The 25,127-nt window shown below is 39.6% G+C and overlaps 1 pseudogene; it reads left to right on the top strand.

Annotated features, from left to right (window-relative positions):
- The first annotated feature begins 2,431 nt into the window (after positions 1-2,431).
- Positions 2,432-23,785, top strand: LOC127205186 (ERBB receptor feedback inhibitor 1-like; annotated as a pseudogene).
- Positions 23,786-25,127: the final 1,342 nt, after the last annotated feature.

Genomic DNA, 25,127 nt, shown 5'->3' on the forward strand with positions numbered 1-25,127 from the left:
CCTCCACTAGGAGTCATGTCTAGTTAGAAGGTGTCATCTTCAGTCTTCATGATCCCCACTAATAGGAGTCTCAGCTGGAGTCACCCCCATATCCTACTCAAAAGCTTAAACAGCAGTTCCTCCACCCATGGTTTCTCTTCTCTCTACAGGCCCTCAGTCCTCCCAAGCCCCCTCTGCCCACCGCCCCCGAGGTCTGATCTCCTTTCTTACCTTGTTTCCTTTCTTCAACCACTTCTGCTGTCTATTGTATTTCCCTTTCTGAGTGAGATTTAAACATCTCCCCTTGGGTACTTCTTGTAACTTATCTTCTTCGGGTCTGTGAACTGTAGTGTGTTTATAGTGTACTATGTGGCTAAAATTTGCTTATAAGTGAGCACGTACCATGTATGTCTTTCTGTGTCTGGGTTACCTCACTGAGGATGATATTTTCTGATTCCATCCATTTCCCTGCAAATTGCATGATTTCACTGCTGTTAATACCTGAGTATATTCCATTGTGTAAATGTACCATTGTTTCTGTATTGGTTGAGAGACATAGCGGTTGTTTCCAGATTCTGGCTATTACAAATAAGGCTGTTATGAACATAGTTGAGCAAGTGTCCTTGTTATATGGTGGAGCATCTTTTGGGTATATGGCCAGGAGTGGTATAGCTGGGTCTCGATGTAGGTATTTTCCCAAGTTTCTGAGAAAGCACTAGATTTATTTCCAGAGTGATTGTACAAATTTGCACTCCCACCAGCAATGGAGGAGTGTTCCCCTTTCTCCACACCCTCTCCAGCATGTGCTGTCACTTAAGTTTTTGATCTTAGACAATCTGACAGATCTAAGACGGAATCTCAGAGTCCTTTTGATTTGCATTTTCAATGAGCACATTTATATTAATCCAAGACTGAAAAGAACACAGGAACATTTTTAAACCGTTAGTCTCTTTATATCATCTAATTTTACTAAATTATTAAAACATTTCCTCCATCCAACCCTCCCATATACCTAGCCATCCTTAGTCTCTTTCAAATCCAATGGCGTCCTTTTTTTAATTGTTGTTAAATACATAACCGCAACTAGCTCAATTCATATAATGTTATTTGCACGTTTGTTTTCAGTATAACCATTTGGTATTTGGTAACTCTCTGGTATGACCTCTTCCCTGGGGAGACTGTTTCTCCACTCTCAGCATTCCTCAGTTACCAGTGTGCATCACTTAATCTTCTAATATAAGCCAGAGACCTGTGAGAAACGTCAGAATCACCTTTGAGTCTTCAAGGCCCGTAAGCCTCGGCATTCTCATCGCCAGGTTCGGAAGAAAGCAAAGGTGTATGCACCCCAATCCCAAGGTTCATTCAGATTAGAAGTGCTTCGGTTGCATCTTCTTGGAGTAGTATTCTCTAAATGGTATGAGTTCACTGGGTCTTCCCTGTGGAGATAGGCAACCCCACAGCAAAGACTATAGGGAAAAGATGCTGCAGGCTGGCAAACCACCACAAACTGAGCATTGTTTCATGGCTAATCATGTGACACTTTGTACTTTTCCAGAAACTCCTTACACGTGATATTCGAGAACTTTACTTACTTTCCACTGGGTTTCGACCACTGCATAACAACAATCTTAGATTTTGGGGGCCAAGGGGGTTTCAAGACAAGTTTCTTTGTATAATCTTGGCTGTCCTGGACTCACTCTGTAGACCAGGCTGGCCTAGAACTCACAGTGATCCCCCTGCCTGTGCCTTCCTGAGTGCTGGGATTAAAGGCCTGTGCCATCAGGCCCTGCTTAATCCTAGATTCTCAAAATAGTCACTACACCTAGTTATTATTTTATATTTTTATAGACCCAAAGACTAGGTGTGGCTAAAGCTTGTTTGGTGTGTCACGAAACTGAAGTAAAAGTTCTACCAGATGTTCATCCACACCTGGAGCTCGGGTCTATTCCCATAACTACTCGTTTTTCTGGTCTACTAGGGACTGCCCTCAGCCACTAGAGGCCACTGGAAGGTCATTGCTTTATGGCTCCCCTCCAGTTCAAAACATCAATAAAGACCTTTTCTTGAACAGAAAGCCTGTTACTTTTTCAATATACCTACCAAGCTTCTAGTTCTGATTTCAAGACACAGACTTAAAGAGTTCTCATGACTAAATGAGCTCCAGTAGAAAAAAAAAATCTATTCACAGAAGACATAAGGGCCTAGAAATATTTAGAACTATCATAGACTTTTGCCTATCATATAAATAATTCTGTATTTTCTTTTAAGGATAATGAAGTGGGTAAGCCAGATAAAAGAGATTTTTTACTGTTCTTTTAACGAATCTATCTGTTTTGTGGACATTTTTAAAAGAAGAGGTGGAAGATCTGTAAAGGGAAAAACAAGAGGTTGAAGAGAAGAAGAGGAAGAAAGAAGATGGCTATGGGCTTCTTCTTCCTCGGGGAAACACCAAATGGCGGATGCCGCCGGTGCAGCGGGAGGGCCCGGAGGACCCGGGGGCCCAGGATTAGGAGGGCGAGGCGGCTTCCGCGGAGGATTTGGCAGTGGTCTTAGGGGCCGCGGTAGTGGCCGAGGCCGAGGCCGTGGCCGTGGCCGTGGTCGAGGCCGCTGGGCTCGTGGAGGAAAAGCCGAAGACAAGGAGTGGATCCCCGTCACCAAACTGAGCCGCCTGGTTAAGGATATGAAGATCAAGTCCTTGGAGGAGATTTATCTGTTCTCCCTGCCCATTAAGGAGTCCGAGATTATTGACTTTTTCCTGGGCGCATCCCTAAAGGATGAGGTTCTCAAGATCATGCCAGTGCAGAAGCAGACACGGGCTGGCCAGCGGACCAGGTTCAAGGCTTTTGTCGCTATAGGGGACTACAATGGTCACGTTGGTCTTGGTGTTAAGTGCTCCAAGGAGATAGGCACTGCTATCCGAGGGGCCATCATCTTGGCCAAGCTTTCCATCGTCCCTGTGCGGAGAGGCTACTGGGGGAACAAGATTGGCAAGCCACACACTGTTCCATGCAAGGTGACAGGCCGCTGTGGCTCTGTTTTGGTGCGTCTCATCCCTGCCCCCAGACGCACTGGCATTGTCTCAGCTCCTGTGCCCGAGAAGCTACTGATGATGGCCAGTATTGATGACTGCTACACATCAGCCAGGGGCTGTACTGCCACCCTGGGCAACTTTGCCAAGGCCACTTTTGATGCCATTTCCAAGACCTACAGCTACCTGACACCCGACCTCTGGAAAGAAACTGTGTTCACCAAGTCTCCTTATCAGGAATTCACTGATCATCTTGTGAAAACCCACACCAGAGTGTCTGTTCAGAGGACCCAGGCTCCAGCTGTGGCTACCACATAAGGGTTTTTACAAGAAAAATAAAGTGGATTACTTCTGTTAAAAAGAAGAAGAAGAAGAAGAAGAAGAAGAAGAAGAAGAAGAAGAAGAAGAAGAAGAAGAAGAAGAAGAAGAAGAAGGAGGCTATGGTACAAAAGGGATAATCTAAAATGTAATGATAGTAAATATTATAACATTTATTACAATTATTTCACCAGTTTCTATAGCTATATTTAAAAGACTAGGCAAAAATTAAGGGAAACATATAAATAACAAGTCAGAGGAGAGAAATAAAATATTGAAACCAGAAGACAAAGAAAATTCTCTTGGGTTTTGTTTTAGTTGGCTTTTTAAATGTTTTGTTTCATAAGCATGTCTAGTCACAAATATGGAAGGTTAAGTGAAGCATATTTTAGGAATAGAGAAAATTTATTTTTCAGAAAATAGAACTCAGTTATAAATGAAATGTGAAGTATAAAACAAGCACCTTCTACACCTTCTTAGGAAACAGAAGAAAAGCCAAAGAAATTGTCCTTAAAATTCCAAATCAAATATTAGCTTATGGGAGCTGTAATCATCTTGGATATTTTCTTGTTCAAAGTCTGTCATGTTAAATGACTGTTTTGAAACAAGAGGCAGTGAGCCACAAGAACCACATCCATCCTTTCTGGAAGGCAACCTGGCTTCCCTGGTTTGGGATGCAGAAGTGGAACACTGCCCTCTAGAGGGACCAGTGCCTCCGCGCAGGTAGCTATGACAGCAATGCAACACAGCTATCTTCACACAACATCCATTTCAAGTAAAAGATTTTCTGTGAAGTATTGGGAAGAAATACAAAATAGATTACATGTAAATAGTGGAAATTGTTTTAATACTTTTAAGATTTTTTTCAAAACTTTGGTAAATTTTTCTCTGGAGGTACATGAAATTATATTTTCAAATAAAGTGCTTTCTAGATGTAGAGTAAGATGTTTTTAGGTCTAGATAGATGTTTTAGGTTGATAATGATGAGATATGATAGATATTGATTTATATTCAGCATTTAACACTCACCAATATAGGAAAGATGTTCTCTTCAAGGTTGCCAAATATAAATAGCCAAAACACTAGGAATGTAACTTTTATATGATTTCTGATTGTGTCATGTTTCTTCCGGCTGTAGGTATTTTATTGCACATATGTGTAATATATCATCTACTATAATCAGCTCAGATTCATCCAAGAGATGCAGGGATAGTTCAACATCTGTAAATCAATACATGTATTACATAAACAGACTCAAGAACAAAACCACATGGTCATCTTCGATGCACAAAAGGCCTTTGACAAAATCTAACAGTCCTTCATGATAAAGGTCGTGGAGAATATAGGGATACAGGTGACATATCTCAACATAATAAATATAATATACAACAAGCCAATAACATGTAAATGAGAAAAACTGAAAATATTTCCACTAAAGTTAAGATAGGTCCAGAATGTTTTCTCCCTATACTTCTGTTCAATATAGTGCTTGAACTTCTATCTAATAACAAGGGAAGGAGATGAGTGGGACTACAACACCAAAGAAGTCAAAATACCCCTATTTCCCAGTGATATGATTCCACATACAAAAGGCTCTGAGGATTCTGTAATAAAACTCTTGCAGCTGATAGACACATTCAGCAAATAACACAGAAATATCAGTAGCATTTCTATATTTGAAGGGCAAAGATACCAAGAAGATCACCCTCATTCATAAATGATAAAGATGTGATATGATAGATGGATAGATAGATAGATAATAGATGGATAGATAGATAGACAGACAGACAGACAGACAGACAGTCGTGGGATATATAAGGAAAAGAAAGACTTGTACAATGAGAACTTTAAGACACTGAGGAATATACCAGAAGACTGAAAGAGCTCTGATGCTCGTGGATTAATAGAGTTAGTATGTTGAAAATGGCCGCCCTACCAAAAGGAATTTTCAGGGTCAATGCAATCCCCACCAAAGTCCCAATGAAGTTCTTCACAGGAATTGAAAACATAATCTTAATTTTAATATGAAAACAAAAAAGACCAGGAGAGCCCAACAAATTCTGAACAGTAAAGTATTACTGGACATATATGTACACCAGTTAGCTTTTTTTCAACTTGACAAAATCTAGAATCATATGGGAAGCGAGATCCTTACTTGAAAGATTTCCTCTATTTGGTTGCCTGTAGGCAAATTCGTGAGGGCATTTTCCTGAATACTGATTGATGAGAGAGAGCCAGTACCCTAGGGACAGTGCCAATCCTACGCAGATTGTCCTGGTTTGTATAAGAAAAAAGCTAAGACAGCCATGGGAAGCAAAGCAGTGTACAGCATCTATCCATGGTCTCGGATTCCATCCTGACCCCAGGTCCTGTCATGCTTGAGTTTCTTCCTTGGCTTCTCTTAATGATGGTCTGACTAGAGTGTGCATGTCAGCCAAATAAACCCTTTATTTACCAAGTTGGTTTTGGTCACAGTCTTTATCACAGCCACAGAAAGCAAGTTAGGAAAAATACTATCCATAATTTCAAATTATACTATAGAGCTATAGAAATCTTTTTAAAAGGCATGCCAATGGCACAAAAAAAAAAAAAAAAAAAAAAAAAAAAAAAAAAAAAGACATAGTGATCAATGGAATAGAATTGAGGACCCAGATATGAGTCAACACTTCTACAGCCATCTGTTTTTAGACAAAGAGGTCAACTGTATACACTGGAGAAAATATAGCACCTTCAACAAATAGTGTTGGTCGAACTAGACAGCTATACATAGAAGGATAAATGAGATCATTCTCTCTCATTCTACATGAAACTCAACTTTAAATGCCTCAAGAACATCAACAAAAATATTGGATACCCTGAATTTTTTAGAAAATAAAATAAGGAATACATTTCAACTTACAGACACAGAAAGGACTTTCTAAACAAGACTGCTTTAGTGCAGACATTAAGATCAACAATTGACAAAATGAACCTCATGAAACTAAAAAGTTTCTGTACAGCAAAGAGGAACATTATTCTAGAGAAGAGAAAAATAAATTTACTAGTCATACACCTGAATATAAGACATACAAAGAGTTCAAACAGCTTAACACCAAGAAAACAACCAATTTAGTGAGATGGTTCAGCAGTTAAGAGCACTGGCTACTTTTCTGGGGGTCCTGAACTCTGGATGTCCCAGCAACCACATTCTGGCTCGTGGCCATGTATAAAGACATCTGATGCCCTCTTCTGGCATGAAGGTGTACATGCAGACAGAGCACACATACATTTTAAAAAATTAAAATTGTGGCAAGAACCTAAACAGATAGTTTTCAAAGGAAAACTGCAAATGGTTGAGAAATATTTTTAATATTCAACATCCTTAGCATCAAGCAAATGAAAATTAAAAATACCTTGAAATTTCACTTTACTCTAATCAGAATGATAATAATAGTAGTAACAACAACAACGAATGCTGGCATGAATATGGAGGAAAGTGAATGCATCCATTGTTGATGATGTAGCCACTTTATAGAGATTATTAAAATCAGTGGAAATAAATGATTGATCTATACCATTCTTGGGCATGTTCCTAAGGGATTCTGTCTCCTCTTTCAGAGATATTTGCTCACCCATGTTCATTGCTTCTTTATTCATAATAGCCAGAAAATGGAAATAGCCTTAGATGTCCATTAATTGACAAGTGAGTAGCAGTAGTGTGACACACACCAAAAAATGAATAATAGTCAACAGTAAAGAAAAACAAAATTGGCAGGTAATCACCCTGATTGAGATAACTCATGCATAGAAAGATGAATGCTACAGGTTCTCTCTAATATACTAGCTTTGACCCTTTAGATATGCATGTTTGAGATATTCTATTGGGAAGGAAACGTGGGGGTGGAAATAAGAAGAAATTGAATGGGAGGGAATGGTGGGTGCATTTGATCAAAACACATTGTATATGTGTGTGTGTGTGTGTGTGTGTGTGTGTGTGTGTGTGTGTGTGTATGAAATTCTCAAACAATTAAAAATACATAAATAATGAGGAAATAAAATTGGGAAAGATATCAGATGGGGTCCTAAGGTGGCTGGAGGAGGGGAATAATTGAGGTACATTGAGTTAAAAAGCAATACTAGAAATGTTGAAAAACATTTTTTAATGTTACAGTCCACCTTTTAATCCAAATCTTACCCATGGATTTTAAATATTATTTCCTTTATTATTTTGCACATGAGTGGTTTTCCTGTAAGTATCTCTATGCACCACACTTGTGTAGTGTCCTTCAGAGGCCAAAAGAGGGCATTGGTTCCCCTGGGACTAGAGTAACAAACAGTTCTGAGCTGCCATGTGGATATTGGGAATCAAACCTGGGACCTCTGGAAGAACAGCCAATGCACTTATAAGAATAAACTGCCCAACCTCAAGTATTTCCTTATAAGAGCCCCAACAGCTAAGGCCAAGGATAAGTACTATTCCCTACTGAGAAGCAAAGCCCACCTCAAGTTATTATTTTTATGTCATGACAATACAAACTCACAATTACTGGGTATTAATTATGTACTTGCTATAGTGTGAATATACACTCTATAACTCATGTGCTGGAAAACACAATCCATCATGTGACAGCACTGGAATATGGCACTAATATTTCAAGGATGATCTTGCATGCATCAATGTTATGGAGTGAGTTTGACTATCTTTAGATTAAGCTTATTATAAAAATTAAATCTTTGCCCTCTCACAAGAGGGAAAATCTCTCCTTCATCTTCCTCATTCTTCATACTTGCTCTACTCCTCCTCCCCTGTCTCTTCCTGTTCGTTCTTTTTTGCTCACTTTCCCATTCCTTTCTTCTTCCACCTTCTACCATAGGTGATGCAACAAGAAGGCCATTTACTAGCCCCATGCAAGCCCCTGATCATGGACTTTTAGTTCCCTAGAAATGTAAGAAATAAAGCTCTGTTCTATTACCTAGACTCGTATATTGTGCTAAGATAACACAAAGTGGAATATAATAGGCTGGGCATGGTAGCTCAGTGGTACAGCACTTGACTAACATGCCAAAGGTCTTGGGTTTGAGCCCTAGTACCACAAAAGAAAGGTAAAGAAAAGAACAAAAAGTATTGTAAAAAAAAAACACTGGCAAAGGCAATGTCACAGACTAAGAGAATGATTTATTTACACATTAACTAAGCTTAAAAATATGGTTATTGCTGGCATTTAGAGATGAGAAAAAGTAGTAAGCAGGTTTACTGATCTACCTAAATCAATAATTAATGAGTGACATAGCCCTGGTTGAAATCCAGGCTGTCAGCTCCAGGTCCTACTGATTACTGCTATGGTGAAATGCCTCCAAAAAGTCTAGCAGGAAAATATTATCACAAAGGTTCTTAAAATACTTCAGAGAAGAGCCCTCACCAAGTTACATTATAAGAGTTATGCATCATCAAATTAGTTTTCTTTAGAATAAAGGTAAATATTTTCTTCAAACATATCAAGAGAGGTTATACGTAAAACATGTAAAATACTTTGACTAACAACACAAAGAAAGAACATTTGAGTCATGAACAATGGTTCACTCTGGTAACCCTGGAACTCCAGCAGCTGAAACAGAGATTGCTGTGAGTTCAAGGCCAATCTGGTCCACAGAGTGTGTTCCAAGGCAGCCAGGGCTAGGTAGAGAAACACTGTCTCAAAAACAAAAAAAAACAAACAAGCAAACAAAAGCCCTGGTTGCTCTAGCCCTGTGCCCTGATTGGCTTGCATTCTGTAACATTTACGTTCATTCCACGGTCAAGGTTAAGAGTCTATTCTGGTTATCAATCTTATCTTAAACCAGATTTTCCAAATCTCATCCTGAGAGGTGAGGCAGTTTCTTTAACCGCCACTCCTTCTGGAAAGCACTTCAGGTGTGTGACGCAATCCCCTATTGACCTCTGGCTCTTTATAACTACAAACTAAATACTGTATTGACTTACTGTAATAGTTGCTACTCAACTGAATAAAAGAATGTATATAGTTTTGATTTTGATAATTTCTCCACACAAGTTTGGATCTCCAAAACTGGGATTTCCCAACAGACCTCTTAGTTTCACAGAAAGCCTAAGAGAAACTGCATGCTAATTTGTTTAGAGCTCTTGAAAATATCATAAATGTAAATTTGGATTATATTATTTCTGTTAATATTTAATTTTATATAACTTATTTTGCTTGCATACAATAACAGTCTTCATTCAAAACAACTCATCTACCCTCCCATCTTAAATTTTGTGTGGAAATGCACACCTATGTTTTGGAAGCAAAAATATGAAATTCAATTATTACCAAAATGTGATCTGATATCCCATTTTTTATTATGGGGCAGAGTAAAAGAATATACTTATTCCAAAATGTCTATCAAAAGCATACTTTTCTTTTACTCTGTGCCAGCCAAAATGATATTTTAAAAACATGAAAAGAAACTTTGGGGTTAAATAACTTTTGATTTAAACTCAGATAGTATATATTTACATAATAGTTCAAATTGACAGATATTTTTCATCAAACTCATAAAAGTAATGAAAGTAAAGTGTGAAGGAAAAGATATAATGTGAATGAAACTAAGTTTGAAGTAAAAAGAATTGACAGAAATTCTCCAAATAATATAATAATAAAGTGTTCCCATCAAACTATCAGTTAAACAAATGTATAAGGTCAAGGATAAAGAATCTATGCACAAGTGGGTCAAAAAATGAAAGAAGTCAAAATTACATCTGGAAACCACATATTTTGTGGGTATAGATAAAAAAAAATATTTAAATTATCCAAAAATGTAAGAATGCCATTTTGTGCATAGCACTCAAATAGCGATCCTCATTACTTCTTTACTTCTGCATGTTTTAGCAAAGTTAATACTTGACTTTTTAGCTACACTAGCAAAGTAAATGACTGTGGTATTTATTTATTTACTGTGTGGTTAATGTGATGAATAAAATATGCTCCAGCTGCACAGTACCCAGGCTCAAATATTTAACTGGAAACTGCCAAAACTATCCATTTTTTTTTTCAAAAACTGCAAGTTGGAAATTGTTTTATTTTAATGGAAATTTGGTGGAATTTTTTTTGTTGCTGTCATTAATGTCATTTTAAATTTCAAGGCTCTCAGGATCTGGTAATTGGATCCAAATTTCACAAGTCACATTCATAAGCAAGCATTCAGTTTGGAGGCTTCTATTTATGATTCTCAAGTTATCATAAAAGGCTTATTTTTTTTAATCTTCCTGATGTGTGATCATAGCAGAATGTCCTTACGAGTTACATTACTGCTATATTCTTCTAGAAGAACAGTACTGTGTTATCTTCCCCTAAGTCAGTGACATAGTTAGTTTCATGTTCATGGACACCTGAGCAGTGCCAGGCATGGCTTCTGTCTTGTGGAGTGGACTTTAAGTCTGATCAGATGGTAGCTGGTTACTCCCACAACGGTCTGCCATACTGTACTCATGTATGTTATAGGCAGACCACCACTGTAGATCACAGGGCTTGTAGCTTCACGGGTGTCCGCCTGCTTCCTCTGTTAGTATGGAGAGCGTCTTCCAGTCCCATGAGCAATAGTCTGTAGAGGTGAAGGCTCTAGGTAGACACCAGCTCACCTTCTCAATTTTCAGTGAGTCATATACATGTTTGCAGCAGTAGGGCCTTATCATCAGTTTGTAGGGAGCAAGCAATATCCTTGGCAACCGCCTGAGTTGTTTGGGGTCTTCCATGGGGCTTCTTTGGCCAACAACTCAATTTGAATTATCTCCATCAGCCATCGTTAGAGAAGCTTCCTGCTGCAGCAGATGGGAATTAATGCAGAGGCCAACACCTGGGCAATGTGTAGGGAGCGAGAGACCTTAGTACACTCTAATTGTAAGTGGAATGTCTTCATCAAATCTCTATCCTCCGGTCAGGGAATCATGCAGAAGAGGCAGGAAGATTATAAGAGCCAGGGGTGGGATGGGGGATGGGAGAGTAGGGAGTCAGAGAACACCTAGGAAAGAAGGCCTTCTTGACACAGGGGAACCTATGCACATATGAACTCACAGAGGCAGTGAGTTCGTGCACGGGGCCTACACAAATGGGGTAACAACATTGAGATAAGTAGACACAAACACTCATTCCTATACAGAAGCCATCTCTGATTGACAACCCTCAAAACTCACAAAGGAAAAATCAGTTTTCTGCAACTGACTTTTACTGCTATACAAACTATCCTAACAGCAGAGAGCCAACACAATGGATTCAATGCTACTTTTGGAGGTGGTTTTTGGTTTTGTCTTACAGTGCTTTGTCTGGGCATTTTGCTTTTTATCTTATAGAACTTTTGCTTGTGTATTATGGTCTCTAATTTTGTTGTTAAAGATTTTCTGTGTGCTAATGTGTGTGTGTGTGTGTGTGTGTGTGTGTGTGTGTGTGTGTGTGTGTGTATACGCATGTGTGTGCGCATATGTTTTTCTTGTGCCTTGTCTTTGGCTCACTTTTTCTATTGGTTTGGTTTTATTTAATCTTTTTATTTTATAATATCTAGATGCCTGTTTGTAGTCTCATGAAAGAGAGAAAGAAAGGGTGTGGGTTTGGGTAGGTGGGAAAAGGGGAGACTCTAAGATGAGCTGGGGGAGAAGAAAACATGATCCAAATATATTGTATGAAAATCTATTTTTAATTAAATACACTTTCCTATTACTTTTGTCTTTATTGTGTAAAATATCAAATGAAAGTCACATTTTATGGCCAGATCAATGGTTTTTGCTTCCTGGTAAAGAGTGTGGACTGTTTTTCCCAGGAAAAAAAGCCTCAATTCAAAACAAATAACTACTGATAAAGTAATGTTTAGCTTTCCGTTTGCTATAAAAATAAACAGACACAGGGATACCCTATGATAATGGGCCCAGTGTTGATTTTTTAGCCACGTATATACTCATACAAATCACTCAGCCTACAGTTCTTGAACATTCGGGTCTCATTTTATTATGGTGCATGACTTTCTCATCTGCATTTTAGCAGAGCACGTATCCCTTGTGTACAGCTTTCCAGTGCACTAGTAATGAGTAGACTTTAGATAGCACATATCATAAAGCAGTGAGCTAGGATAATGTGAGAACTGTTACAAAATGTAGCCTAAAGACAAAGCAGCTGCCGGGAAAGCAGCTTTGTCATCACCCCTCCTCTCAACAGCAGGTGCAATCAAGACTGCCATGCTGTTTTGTCTGTGGCTAGTCACAAAGATCTCAAGAGCAACTGTATCTGTTCTTCAGTAATGTTACATACTACAATGGTCCCGTATCATGTATAGTTTCCTCAAATTTGTCATCTTAATTTTAGAGAAGGTAACTCTATTTTTGTTCTAGTTACAACAAAATGAAGAACGCAATTTGGAATCTGGCAAGTGTTAGTGAGTCCGCTGGTGGTGATATGTAGCCCTTCTGTGAGTGCACTGTAGCTTCACAATTTCCCTCAATTTTTTTTTTTTTTTGTCATGCTCTGCATGACCAACAGGGAAGTCAAGATTTATAATAGTTTGCAAATACTGAAACTAAGGATAAGAAAATGTAAGCCATTTGATCAAGTCACGAGATCCGTAATGTATAGTAGAGAAAGAAGAAATAGTAGAGAAATAGTAGGCCAATTAAAGCGGACACTATAAAGAAGTGTTTGAGAATTCTCTGACCATTTGAATACTTTATTTCACGACCAGAAGTAATGGTCTGTGCTTATAGAAAGGAAATGAGCATGTTTTTTTTATTTGAACAAGAAAATTCTACATACTGCAACAAACTGATAATGATGAAAAGAATACTCCCCTCTACAATTTGAAATGTAAATATAAAAATTACTTTTTCATCCAACCCCTAAAGATGTAAACTGTTGGTTAAGCTACATGTGTTGGCACGTGCCATAATCTCAGTATTCCAGAGACTGACACAAACATCTCACAAATGCAAGGTTAACATGGGCTACATAGTGAGTTTGAGGCTAGCCTGTGCTACAGTCAATTAAGTAAACGTTAGTAGTCACAAGCCAAATACTAAAAACAGTGCATTTTAATTTAGTCTCTAACAGCCTAACTGAATGTTTGAAACTGTGGTTTGTTAAGGAAATAGTGAGATTTTTCAGGAGGATGATGAAGGATGGTGTGCTGTGTCCTACTCTATTCTCTCACTCCTCAACCTTTTATAATGCAACTTCTACTCATGAAACTAAAGAATAGTCTCAGCATCAACCAGCAATCTTTTTTCTGTAGCTTATCTTTAGTTCTTGCCTCACTTGAGCATTCAGCAGCCTACCACCTACTCTTACACACACACACACACACAAACACACACACACTTTTATTGAGAATAGTTTTTTTTTCTTGTACAATATAATCCTGATTATGGTTCCACACCCTTCTACTCCTCCCAGTTACTCTACACCTCCCCTCCTATCCAAATCCATCTCTTTTCTGTATCTCACTAGAAAATAAACATGTTCCTAAGGGAGTAGGGGAATAAATTCCTCTTAAGGACCTCTATTACTTTCATAAATGCTATTTTAAGGTTCTTGTCTTGTGGGTCAGCTCAGTTGCAAGTCTCAGGCCTCCTGCAGTAGTGCTGCTGGGCTCCAGTGGAGTCATATTGTCCTAGCTATTACTGATAGTGTTTTTATGCTGTCATCCAGAAATCTGGCTTAGGGATAATTGTAATTCTAAGTGCTGATGTGTGTCTTGTGTTGTTGGGTGGGTGTTTTTGTTCTTTGGGTTCTGATGTACTCTCTCGCTCTTAGAAGGGAGCAGTGAGTGGGTGTTGCCTCATTGGGAATTCTGGGATCCTGACAGATGTGGCCACTGGAGTTTACAGATAAAATTTATTTCTGGGTATTGGAAGCTAATACTTAGGAGTTGAAGGGGTTCCTGGGAGGAAGGAAAGAGAAGGGTGTTCTATCAGGATTTGCTTAATCCCCTGAGGACAGGCAGCATGCTGCAGAGCTGGGGATAAGACTGGGGAATTAGAGTTGGAGAAGAGGAAGAAGAGTTAAGACATCTGAAGTTCAACTGCCTTCTACGTTGGCTGGCCTGCTTGCTTCCCTGGTGGGTTCCCAGGGAATGCCTGCCGAGAGGGTGGCTTGGATAACAGGATGAGTAGGAAGGAAGTTTGGAGATCTCTGTGCTCCACTAGAGATTTGGGAGAGGGAGGGAAGGGGGCCCATTGAAGGTGGTTTGCTTCAGAGTTGGGGGTGAGCCTGGGAGATTTCTTTTGAAGGAGACTCATGGTGGTTAATTTAAAGGTATGGCCTAATAATGCTTATTATTTGCCTTACAATTATTATGGCGGTATTATCTAACCCTCTATCACAACCAATAAAGACATAGGCATGATGCATTCTAGAATAGCCTTAATTCACCTGGGGCCCCCATACCATGGCATCTGCTCTAATAATTTCTATCTGGGCTACCTCCTATCCAGAATTCCAAAATCCTCACTAATGTTCTTCATCTGGGTCATTTTCTTCCATCTATGCCAACCGGCCATGTGTTCTTCTCCACGCTAACCCATCATTCTCTCTGATACCTTGCTCCCAAGATCCCTCTCTCCCAAAGCCTGTGAACCTTCACCACGCCTTTCTCTGATCCTGCCCAGGTATTGGCTTCTGAATGGTCAAACATAAATAGTTTTTTAGGCCAGGATTACATAACAAGGATAAGTGTACATGACGGTGTGCTTGTCTGGGCAGCAACTAGATCCTGGGATATAGTAATTACCATCAGAACACATATTACCAGACCAGCCCCCAACAATTCTCCCTTTCTGCCTAAATAAAAAGGCCATTTTTATAGAATAACGTACAGCAAGAACAATTATAAAAATAACAATAAGTAAGACTTACATACATAATGTTTAGTCAAAAGATATTTGGAAACCTTAAAGCAAATATTATCTATTCTATCTTGATGAGCCTAAGGTTTTATACCTAAATTAATTTCTATCATGTCTTGTATCTAACAGATTAAAAACATCTATCCAGACTTTAAAACTTCTTCTGAAATCCTAAGCAACTAAGCTTAATTGTAAAATTAAAATTATTTGGTCTTCAACCCCATCAGAAACTTGAGAAGGTATAAAATTAATTATCTGAGTAAACAGGACAGCCAGGGCTACACAAGGAAACCATATCTCAAAGAACTAGACAGATAGATAGATAGATAGATAGATAGATAGATAGATAGATAAATAGAAAGAAAGAATTCATGGTTACTGACCAATTAAAAGAAAAGATTTCAGTAATTAACAGCCATAAATGGTACTCTGCACTATACCAGTATCTAGGAAGCAGTGGTGGAATTAGGGCGCACAGCCCTACTGTCCATGTACACCATCACTCAACTCAGCGAACAGCTACTCTGAAGGAAAGCAGGTTTACTGTGGTCAGATTGTACAGTTTTCCAGAAATTGAAAATGAATCTGTCTATATAAAAATTCTCCACTGCTAATTACTTGCCATTGGTCCCACTTTTCAGAACCACCCATGCAGACCAAAGAAAATGCACCCTTAGGCAAGATCCAACAATTAAATTGGCTACCTAAAATTCTGCCCTATATTTCTTTTTGACTCTTGTATATATTTAGGGATTCGGGATACAAATATTCAGATTAAATACAGCTTCCCAAATATCTGAAATGCTTGACTTTACTTCTCTGAGTGTGGCTTTCACAGGAGAAAGAACCATGATGCACATACAAAGAACCTCTGTACTTCACCCCCCATGTTCTCCCTTCCTCTCCCGTAGTTCTAAGAAACACAAGATGATCAATACTTCTACCCTCAGACTCCACTGAAATGGAAAAGATACCCTCTATTAGAAACACCGTATCAAAGATGAGCACCAGATTCCTGTCAAAATGTAAATGTACAAAATAGCTGTTGTAAGGTCGAGTCTTTTAAAATATTGTTTTGAAATGCTTCTAAAAATAAATGAAATTTCAAAAGGGTTATAATTATGGAAATACAAGAAGAAAAATGGGTGGAAAATCTCAGTTGTTTAAGAGCTGATTGCTTTAGTTTCCATCCTGTTAATTATCTTTGATTCATCACAAAATAAGTAGATATGGCATTTACAAAATAAGGAAACATCAGCCTATTCTTTTTTAAAAGGGTGAGTATAATTTAGTACACATTGAGATATAGCACTGCAATTATAATAAAAATTCTCTATTTAACACTACCCATAGCTGGAAAGATTATAGACTTGAGACATTTACCCAAACCAATATAATTTATAACTGTACTTCCAATGCTTATCCTAACACACAGATAAGTATATCTCTCACCTCTCATGAGAGAACCTACTTTTCTCAATAGATAGAGACTATTACAAAGACCCACAAATGGTCAAAATGCAGAGAGGAAAGGACTCTGGGGTGCTGAACACCAGCTGATACAGTTGCAATCCAACCCCTACACCTAAAGCTCAGAGAATATTATGGAGTAGGAGGAGTTTATGAGCTGAAGCTCTGGACACCTGTTACTAGACACTTTGACCTATGATTTCCCTATTACATGAAAAACTGTACCAATGAAATCTCAACACTATGGTTGTCTGAACAAGACAAGCATAATAAAAATAATAGTTAACATGTGTAAGCATGGAAAAGGGAAGTTCTATGTGGTTCCACCCCTAGATGAAGAGCTCTAGATGGCCATGGCTGCTGAGAAAAAAAATTCATTTTCTCCAGGCATGAACTCCTGCAGAAGTAGTCCATTCATAAGGGGTTAGCAAACTTTGATTACATCATAAAAGAAATGTTAGAAATATTAAAATAAAAACTATTTTGTGGGTCTCCAAGACTGTTTAAACTCAGAGATAGTTCAATAATTAAGAGTCCTGGTTGCTCTTATAAAGGGCTCCGTTTCAATTCCCAGCACCTACGTGGTGGCACACAACCATCATAAGTCCAGAGCACCAAGCTTGCATGTGGTGTACACACACACACACACACACACACACACACACTGATGATAGATGATTAGATGGATGGGTGGATGGATAGATAGATAGATAGATAGATAGATAGATAGATAGACAGATAGAAAGAAAGATAGAGCCGGGCGTGGTGGCACACACCTTTAATCCCAGCACTCGGGAGGCAGAGGCAGGCAGATCACTGTGAGTTCGAGGCCAGCCTGGTCTACACAGTGAGTCCAGGATGGCCAAGGCTACACAGAGAAACCCTGTCTCGAAAAACAAACAAACAAAAAAAAGATAGATAAATGATTTAAAGAACTCCAAGAAGAAAGTTAAAAGAACAAATTTTCTGAACCATCAATGCTTCAAGAGTCATAAGCTCCTGAAGAAACAAGATTTTGCTGTGTGTTGTGGAATTGTGGAATGAAGTTTAAATGTTACGAGGACATTTTCTGTTTCCAATAACAAAGCAAGATGTGGGTGTCAAGAGGAGGGCAGGTAGTGTAAACACCTTTCAAGACCTGTGATGATTTGTCATCTTTCTCAGGAGACTACAAGCTCTGTAAGGGTAGACAGAAGCCAGGGCAGTTCTATTCACCATGCCATACATAGCTCCTAACACACGGTTAGGTACACAATATTTTAATAAATGAGTAGAATTAAAAAGCACATTGGGTACTATAAATCTACTAAGTATAATAATATGAAATTTCTGGCTAAATAGTAGACAATGGATAAAGTCTTTACCAAGAAGAGGCAGAGTTAAAAATAAAAGGATGTTGAACACTGGCTGATGACTTCCTTCCTAGACAGCCCTCTTGAATACACACTCTCCCCTTCCGTTTCTACACTGTTTTGTGATACGTGATGAGGCCCCTTGACAGAGACCAAATGGATGCTGACCATGCTGGCCTGGTCTGTTAAGCAATTACTGTTAGGCAGTAACCTGTTTGTCACAAATTACCAGCCTTAGGCTACTCAAGAATCTAAAACAATAAGTAGTTAAACCAGACAGTGTTCTAAATCATAAAGGATAGGTAAAGCCTATAGCATAGCATGTGGTCAAAATGGTAGCCACCATAATTTGAATAAACAATAATTTTAATAAAGTAAAATCCATACCAGCAGTCTTTTTAGCTCACTCTTTCATAATTTAAATATCTTCCAGGGTTTTCAGTTTGAACTGCTAAGAACCGGAGAATAGTAGCAAAAATGGCTGTTAGCAAACTTTATTGCTAGCATTTCAGGAAACTAGAGTCCTTGTAGCATACTGGAGTCCTCTGCACCAACCCACAAGACAGAAACTCTTTAAAGAGTTCGTAGTTGGAAGGAAAAGAAACTAACAATAAACACAAATTTGTAATATATGTATGTCATCAGATCACAGCTACTCTCAAAGAGAAAGTACGCAATGGGGAAGATTTGGAGTTGAGTGTGGGTGAGGCGATGTAAGCATCCTTGCAAATTCAGCAATAAGAGGTCTTCTGGGAAGAGGTCATCTAGGGACATAATGAAAGAGAAGGAACTTTGCCATATGGATATAATTCTGTAAACAAATATTTAATCAATGTCAATTTTTAAATTAGTTATCTAATTATTTTAGTTAATCATTTATAATCATTCATCCTATTTCAGTCATATCAGAGTTTTATTAGATTAAAAATGGGTAATTCATGTGAAACAATAATCAAAAAGAAAGCTGAGGCTGAGAAAAGGTAGTGCCAGTGTCTCAGGAGACTGAGGCAGGAGGATGTTCTAAGCTCAGAAATTTAAATCCAGCCTGAAAAACATAGTGGAACCTCATTTTTAAAAACTAAATAAATAAAAAGTTACAACTGTCACTTAGTGAGCACTCAATAAATATTTTAAACGCGCACCTTTAACGAAGTAAATTAAATTAGCTTAAATTTCAGAGACCAGCTTCCATGTCTAGCAGAATCCATATAACACCAGTTTAAACTGCGGTCAGTATTTCACCGAAACATAAAATATGCCCACGACTCTAAACAGACCGACCCACATATCTGTGGTTCTTCTGAAGCAAAGCACATACGCTATATAGTTCCTATTTTTTAAAGGTATAATAAAAAGAGCTGACAAATAAAATTATTGGGAAAATTACATGGATTGTTTTCAGTACTCAGATTTGGTAGGTATTCCAAAATGAAGAAATTATACAACTATGCCAATAAAATAATAATTTAATTTTTTCAAAAGAAATAGAAAAAGAATAAAAACCATTTGACTAGAAATGTTCAAGAAAGAAAATGAATCATGTAACAGAGCACTGAGCTGTCGCCTAGTTCTGAAAAATGTTCATGTTGGATTGTAAAATAAACATCAAAATATATTTTTAATATCCTCCCTAACACATTTTAGTATTTCCCTGAACCAATTTTATTCATGTGTAATTTATGTTTCTATGTCAAGCACCTGCATGTTATAAATATATTAGTACAAAAACCTATTTTAAGGTTTTTATTAAATCAGAAATATGTATGAGCACACTTACAGTTGAAGAAGTTAACGCAAGAGTTGCTAGCTAGTTATGGTATAAACTGAGCCAAGGAAAACATTCACTTATTTATATACTGCAGCACCTGAAAATGTCTCATTTACACTGTGCCCAGAACCACAAAATTGATCAAATAAATTTCCATACCCCCAATCTAAGCAAGAGCCATATTTTCAAAGACACTGTGAAATTGACATTACACTAAAAATAAAACACTAGCACTATGCACTTGTATCCACACACAGGAAAAAAGAATGAGGTCACAGTCTACAAGCAATGAACATAACAACTTGCAGAAGAGTTTTATAAAGTGGGATAACAGTGAACGTTATTGAATATTTTATGCCAAAAGAAAGAAACACCACATAAAACAAAATTTAAAGATGAGAACGCCCAAATATTAAACCAACTGATGCTATTGTAAAAGAGGCTGCTGAAAACAGCTTAAAGGAGTTATTTATAGTAACTAAACCCAGCTGAGCACAATGGAGTGCACCTGTAATCCCAGCATTTAGGGAAGCAGAGGCAGGTAGATCTCTGTGAGTTTGGGGCCAGCCTGGTCTACAAAGCGAGTCTAGGTTATCCAAGGCTACACAGAGAAACCCTGTCTCTAAAAACCAAAACAAAAAACACACAACAAAAACAAAAACAAAAAAACCTGCAAATAGTCTTTTATTCTAGCATGGAAAAACTAACGTCTGACTGCTTCTATCAACTCCATTAGCATGTGGGACGTCCAACTAAAGGTCACTTTGTGATAATTCAGCACTGCAGACGATGTCACTTTGCTCTCTTGCCCAACTAGAGACATGCTGGGTTGCCATACTGGGGTAGAGAGGGAGGAGAAGGCAGTGCCACTGTATCTTGTTGACACAGACTAGGGCTATTGCTAAACATGCTATAGTAAACAGGACAGCCCTTAAGAAACAAAAGCAAAAATTAAAAAAAAAAAAAAAAAAAGCAATGGCACCAATAAATATCCAGCCTTGGATATTAGGAGCACCAAGTTTTGGACATCCTACGTCTTAGTTGCTTTTTTTTTTTTTTTAAGATTTATTTATTTATTATTATGTATATAGTGCTCTGCTTGCATGTACTCCGACAAGCCAGAAGAGGGCGCCATATCACATTACAGATTGTTATGAGCCACCACATGGTTGCTGGGAATTGAACTCAGGACCTTTGGAAGAGTAGGCAGCGCTCTTAACCACTGAGCCATCTCTCCAGCCGTCTTAGTTGCTTTTATGTGGCCGTATAATAAAATGCAACTTAAGGAGAAAGTGTTTATTTGAGCCCACTGTTCCAGGTTATGCTTCATCAGGATGGGAAAGGCATACAAGCAGGCGGGGAAGGCATGCTGGCAGGAACAGGAGGCCGGGTGGTAACATTGCACCCACAGTCAGAAAGCATAAAGTGAGTAGGAAGTGAGGTTGGGCTATAAAGCCTCAAGGTCCATCTCCTGTGATCCACTACCTGCAGCAAGGCTCCCTCTCATAAAGGTTTTCATACCCTTCCCAAATAATGTCTTTGTTTAACACACACACACACACACACACACACACACACACACAAAACCCCTTGCCTGAGAAAATCAACTATGACAAGAAATCCAAAGTGAAACAACGATATAATCTTTAGAAAGAAGTTCTACGCCAAGGACAGCATATAGAAAAGGACAGCATATAGAAAAGGACAGCATATAGAGAAGGACAGCATATAGAGAAGGACAGCATATAGAGAAGGACAGCATATAGAGAAGGACAGCATATAGAAAAGGACAGCATATAGAAAAGGCACGTCAACAAGGCACAGCGTACTGCTCCCAGCCACTCTCCATCCTTCCTACTTAGCTAAAAGTTAATGTACTCAACTCCTCTCTCTGTATTTCTGTTTTTCTTCTGATTGTGAAAATTCCTATATAACCACAAAATAAAATAATGTATCCACCATCCAACTTTAACAAGTGTCAACACAGTGTCATTTTTACAATCTATACTTCTGTCATTTGGGGAGTTGGTTTTTCTTGAGTATCTAAAAGCAAATGCCAGAGAACATATTCTATTACCAGCTGATATTTAAGAGGGTTTTTTTTTTCAATATTTACCTTTGAAGAAAATTGATCCGTATGAGCTAAATACAGGGCACAGGAGAAAGCTCCAGCAAAAGAGGGTTACTTCGATGAACTGAGGAAGAGTCAGCAAAAAACAGAGCAGCCATCCCAGATCCAAACAAATAGTACGGAAAGTCCTCCAAGAACCCGTGACACAAGCACAGGGCTGGACAGAAGGCTGTAGAGGCATTGGTAGCAGATGCACTCAGACATAAAGGCAAGATGTAAGAACTCTGGACAGAGAGGCAAAAGTGAGGCGATGCCACAGAGATGCAAATAATAAAAATTCTAGGTCAGGAATGTTAATAAACCCTAATGCCATCCCAGGTTTAACTATTTGAGAGCTGTGTGAAGTCAGACTATAAAACTGATACTCGGGCTGCGGAGTGAGATGCAGGGAGCGCGATCCGAGTGGGAGCAGGCGGGTGAGCTGGCTAGCTAGACCACAGGGAAGCCTAAGAGCTAGCAAAGAAGGCAAGAGAGCTGCAAGGCGCATGCGCGATGTTTGGGGTTTCCCCCCCCCCCAAACTTAGCGCTGAGCCAACCAGGAAGGATGTGCACTGGAAGGGCGCCATCGCCCCCTCTCCCCTAGGGGAAAGAAAGCTACAGGTTGACTTAAGACAAGCAGATCTGGGTCCTGGGGTCCACCTCAAACTAAGGCACCAGCCAAGGAGAATATAGGCAGTAAACTTCGAACCCCTACCCAGACCTAGCCGACGAACCACCGTTGAGTGGAGAGTGAGATCTGACTCTCACACGAACTCTGGTGCCCCTTTTCTGACCACGTCCCCTGGATGGGGAGGCCTGGCGGCACTCAGAGGAAGGATATCAAGTTACCAAGAAGATGTATCTCTGGATGAGGCCGACTGTGAGGTAAAAATTCTGACCAACTTAGACACAGACTTCCTTTTGGAAGACTGTGCACCTTCGGATTTCAAATACGATGTTCCAGGCAGGCGAAGCTTCCGGTCGGTGTGGACGGATCAACTATGCATATTTTAACACCCCGACGTTTCTGTGGCAGATCTCAGCTGTGCATCTGACCAGAGCAGAGTTGTTCCAGATCCAACTCCTCTCCCACCTCAAAGCCATCACAGATTAAGGAGGTCTCACTCGGGACCAGCTGGGTAATTTAACAAGCCAGCCAGCCGGATATCCAGCTACACACAGAGAGCTTCTCCTAGCTCGGATGGCTGGGTTCCTATACCTCCTAGGCCAGCAAAGCCAGATTACAGGTGGTCAGAAGTCACCTCCAACACGTACAGTGATGAAGACAGGCCTCCCAAAGTTCCCCTGAGAGAGCCTCTGTCCCGGAGTAACTCCTGTACCCCAAGTCCTAAAAGCCTTCCTTCTTACCTCAATGGGGCCATGCCCCCAACACAGAGCTTTGCCCGACCCCAAGTACATCAGCAGCAAAGCCCTGCAGGGACAGAGCAGCGAAGGGTCTGCCAGCAAGGCTCCTTGCATCCTGCCCATTACTGAAAATGTTAGTTCAACACATTATTATCTACACCTAGATAATAGAGACCACCGTCCCTAGACGAGTATGAAATGTATTTTAGGGAAGCAGAAGAAACAAACCCAAGCACTCAAATTCAGCCATTACCTGCTGCCTGTGGTATGGTTTCTGCCACAGAAAAGTTAGCCTCAAAAATGAAAATGGATGTTGGAAGTCACGTGAAACGCAAACACTCTTCCTACGTGGTTTCTCCATAAATATGGGGGTCATGGTTCAGCAGAAGTTACATGGAACGGATGGCTCCCAGTTTTCCAGTTTGAGGCTCACAGAACAATGTCAGGTTGCAGGAAGCTGGTGGACTCCGCCTTAAGGAGAAAGGCTTGGAGCGGCTGGGAGGTGCTGTCGCCGCTGGAGTCCTGACTTACCAGCGTGGGAGAAAACAGTCTGTAATTTAGAGTGCTAGAGGGGAGGGAAGAATGGGGAGACTTTGTCATTTGACTACACTATATACCTATGTATAAACGTGCTGTGTAACCACAGACCATAGCTGCAGGGTAGCCAATTAGTCATATCTTAGAGTAGGATATATTCAGACTAATTAAAAACAAGCTGGAGGGACAGCTCCTGATAGTGTGAAAATTGAGCAAATGGACGAAAGCAGTATTGTTAGATCAAATTATAAATTTGTTAAGTTTAAAGCTTCCTGGCACTCGGGCCTGCTCTGTCCTTTGTTTCCTTCTCCCTCTCCAGGCCCCTCCCCCACCAGCAGTCTTCTCCGCACAGGACAGGGCATGTTCTTCACCAGGCCTGGGCCATCTTGTTGAAATCATCCTGTGGCCTAGTACTTCCAGCTCTAGGGTTTTGTCTTGTTAAGAAGGAGAGCAGTTTCAGGCGATGTCATCACCTGTGTGTGTCTCATATCCTGAAAATTGACAGAATTAGTGAATAGCTTTTCCATACTATTCCTGCTTTTCCTGTCCACTGACATGGCCTGTTGTACCAAGAGGCTTGCAAGAGAGCAATGGTGTCATACTGCCGTCAGTGTTCAGGACACGAGTTTTATAGACTACTGCAGCGACTGGCTATGGGATTGATTGAGAGTTACTATGTGGGGATGTACAGTGTGTTTTTGTTTTAGACTTAATAAACAAGTACAACACAAGCTGGTCTTGTGTTGCTGGCTCCTATTCAGTATTTCCTGGGGATTGTTTGTTTCTTAACAATTAAAATTTATTATACAACCCAACTATCTTACACAAAAAGGAAAAAAGGTTAAAGGGAAACGAGAGTGAACCTTCCAGTATCCGTTCCAGAGGATGGCCTGTGTGCTGGTCCAGCCTGTTTGTTGATCCTTTTCTGATCCACATGCACTCAAGCTTGGTCTGAACCTGCTGCCCCTCTAGTCCTCTCTGCTTGTCTGTCTCTCAAGTACAAGGGATGGTCTCCTCCTCCCATCCAGGGTCAATTAGAAACACAATAATTCAGGCGGAGTCCCCCAGTCCGCTTCCTGAATTCCAGGCCCAGGATGGCTCCACCCAGTCTATCTCAAGGTTAATCTCAGGGAGTATCCACGGTGTGTCCAAGAGCAAAGCCCGCCAAGACCGCTTTCACCTGTGACAAAGCTTATACTCCTTCCTACAATTGTTTGCTTTTTTGTTTGTTTGTTTTGTTTTGTTTTATCGAGACAAGGTTTCTCTATGCAGCCTTGGCTGTCCTGGACTCACTTTGTAGACCAGGCTGGCCTCGAACTCACAGCGATCCACCTGCCTCTGCCTCC

This window comes from Acomys russatus, chromosome 21, assembly GCF_903995435.1.
Source record: "Acomys russatus chromosome 21, mAcoRus1.1, whole genome shotgun sequence".
Lineage (NCBI taxonomy): Eukaryota > Metazoa > Chordata > Mammalia > Rodentia > Muridae > Acomys > Acomys russatus.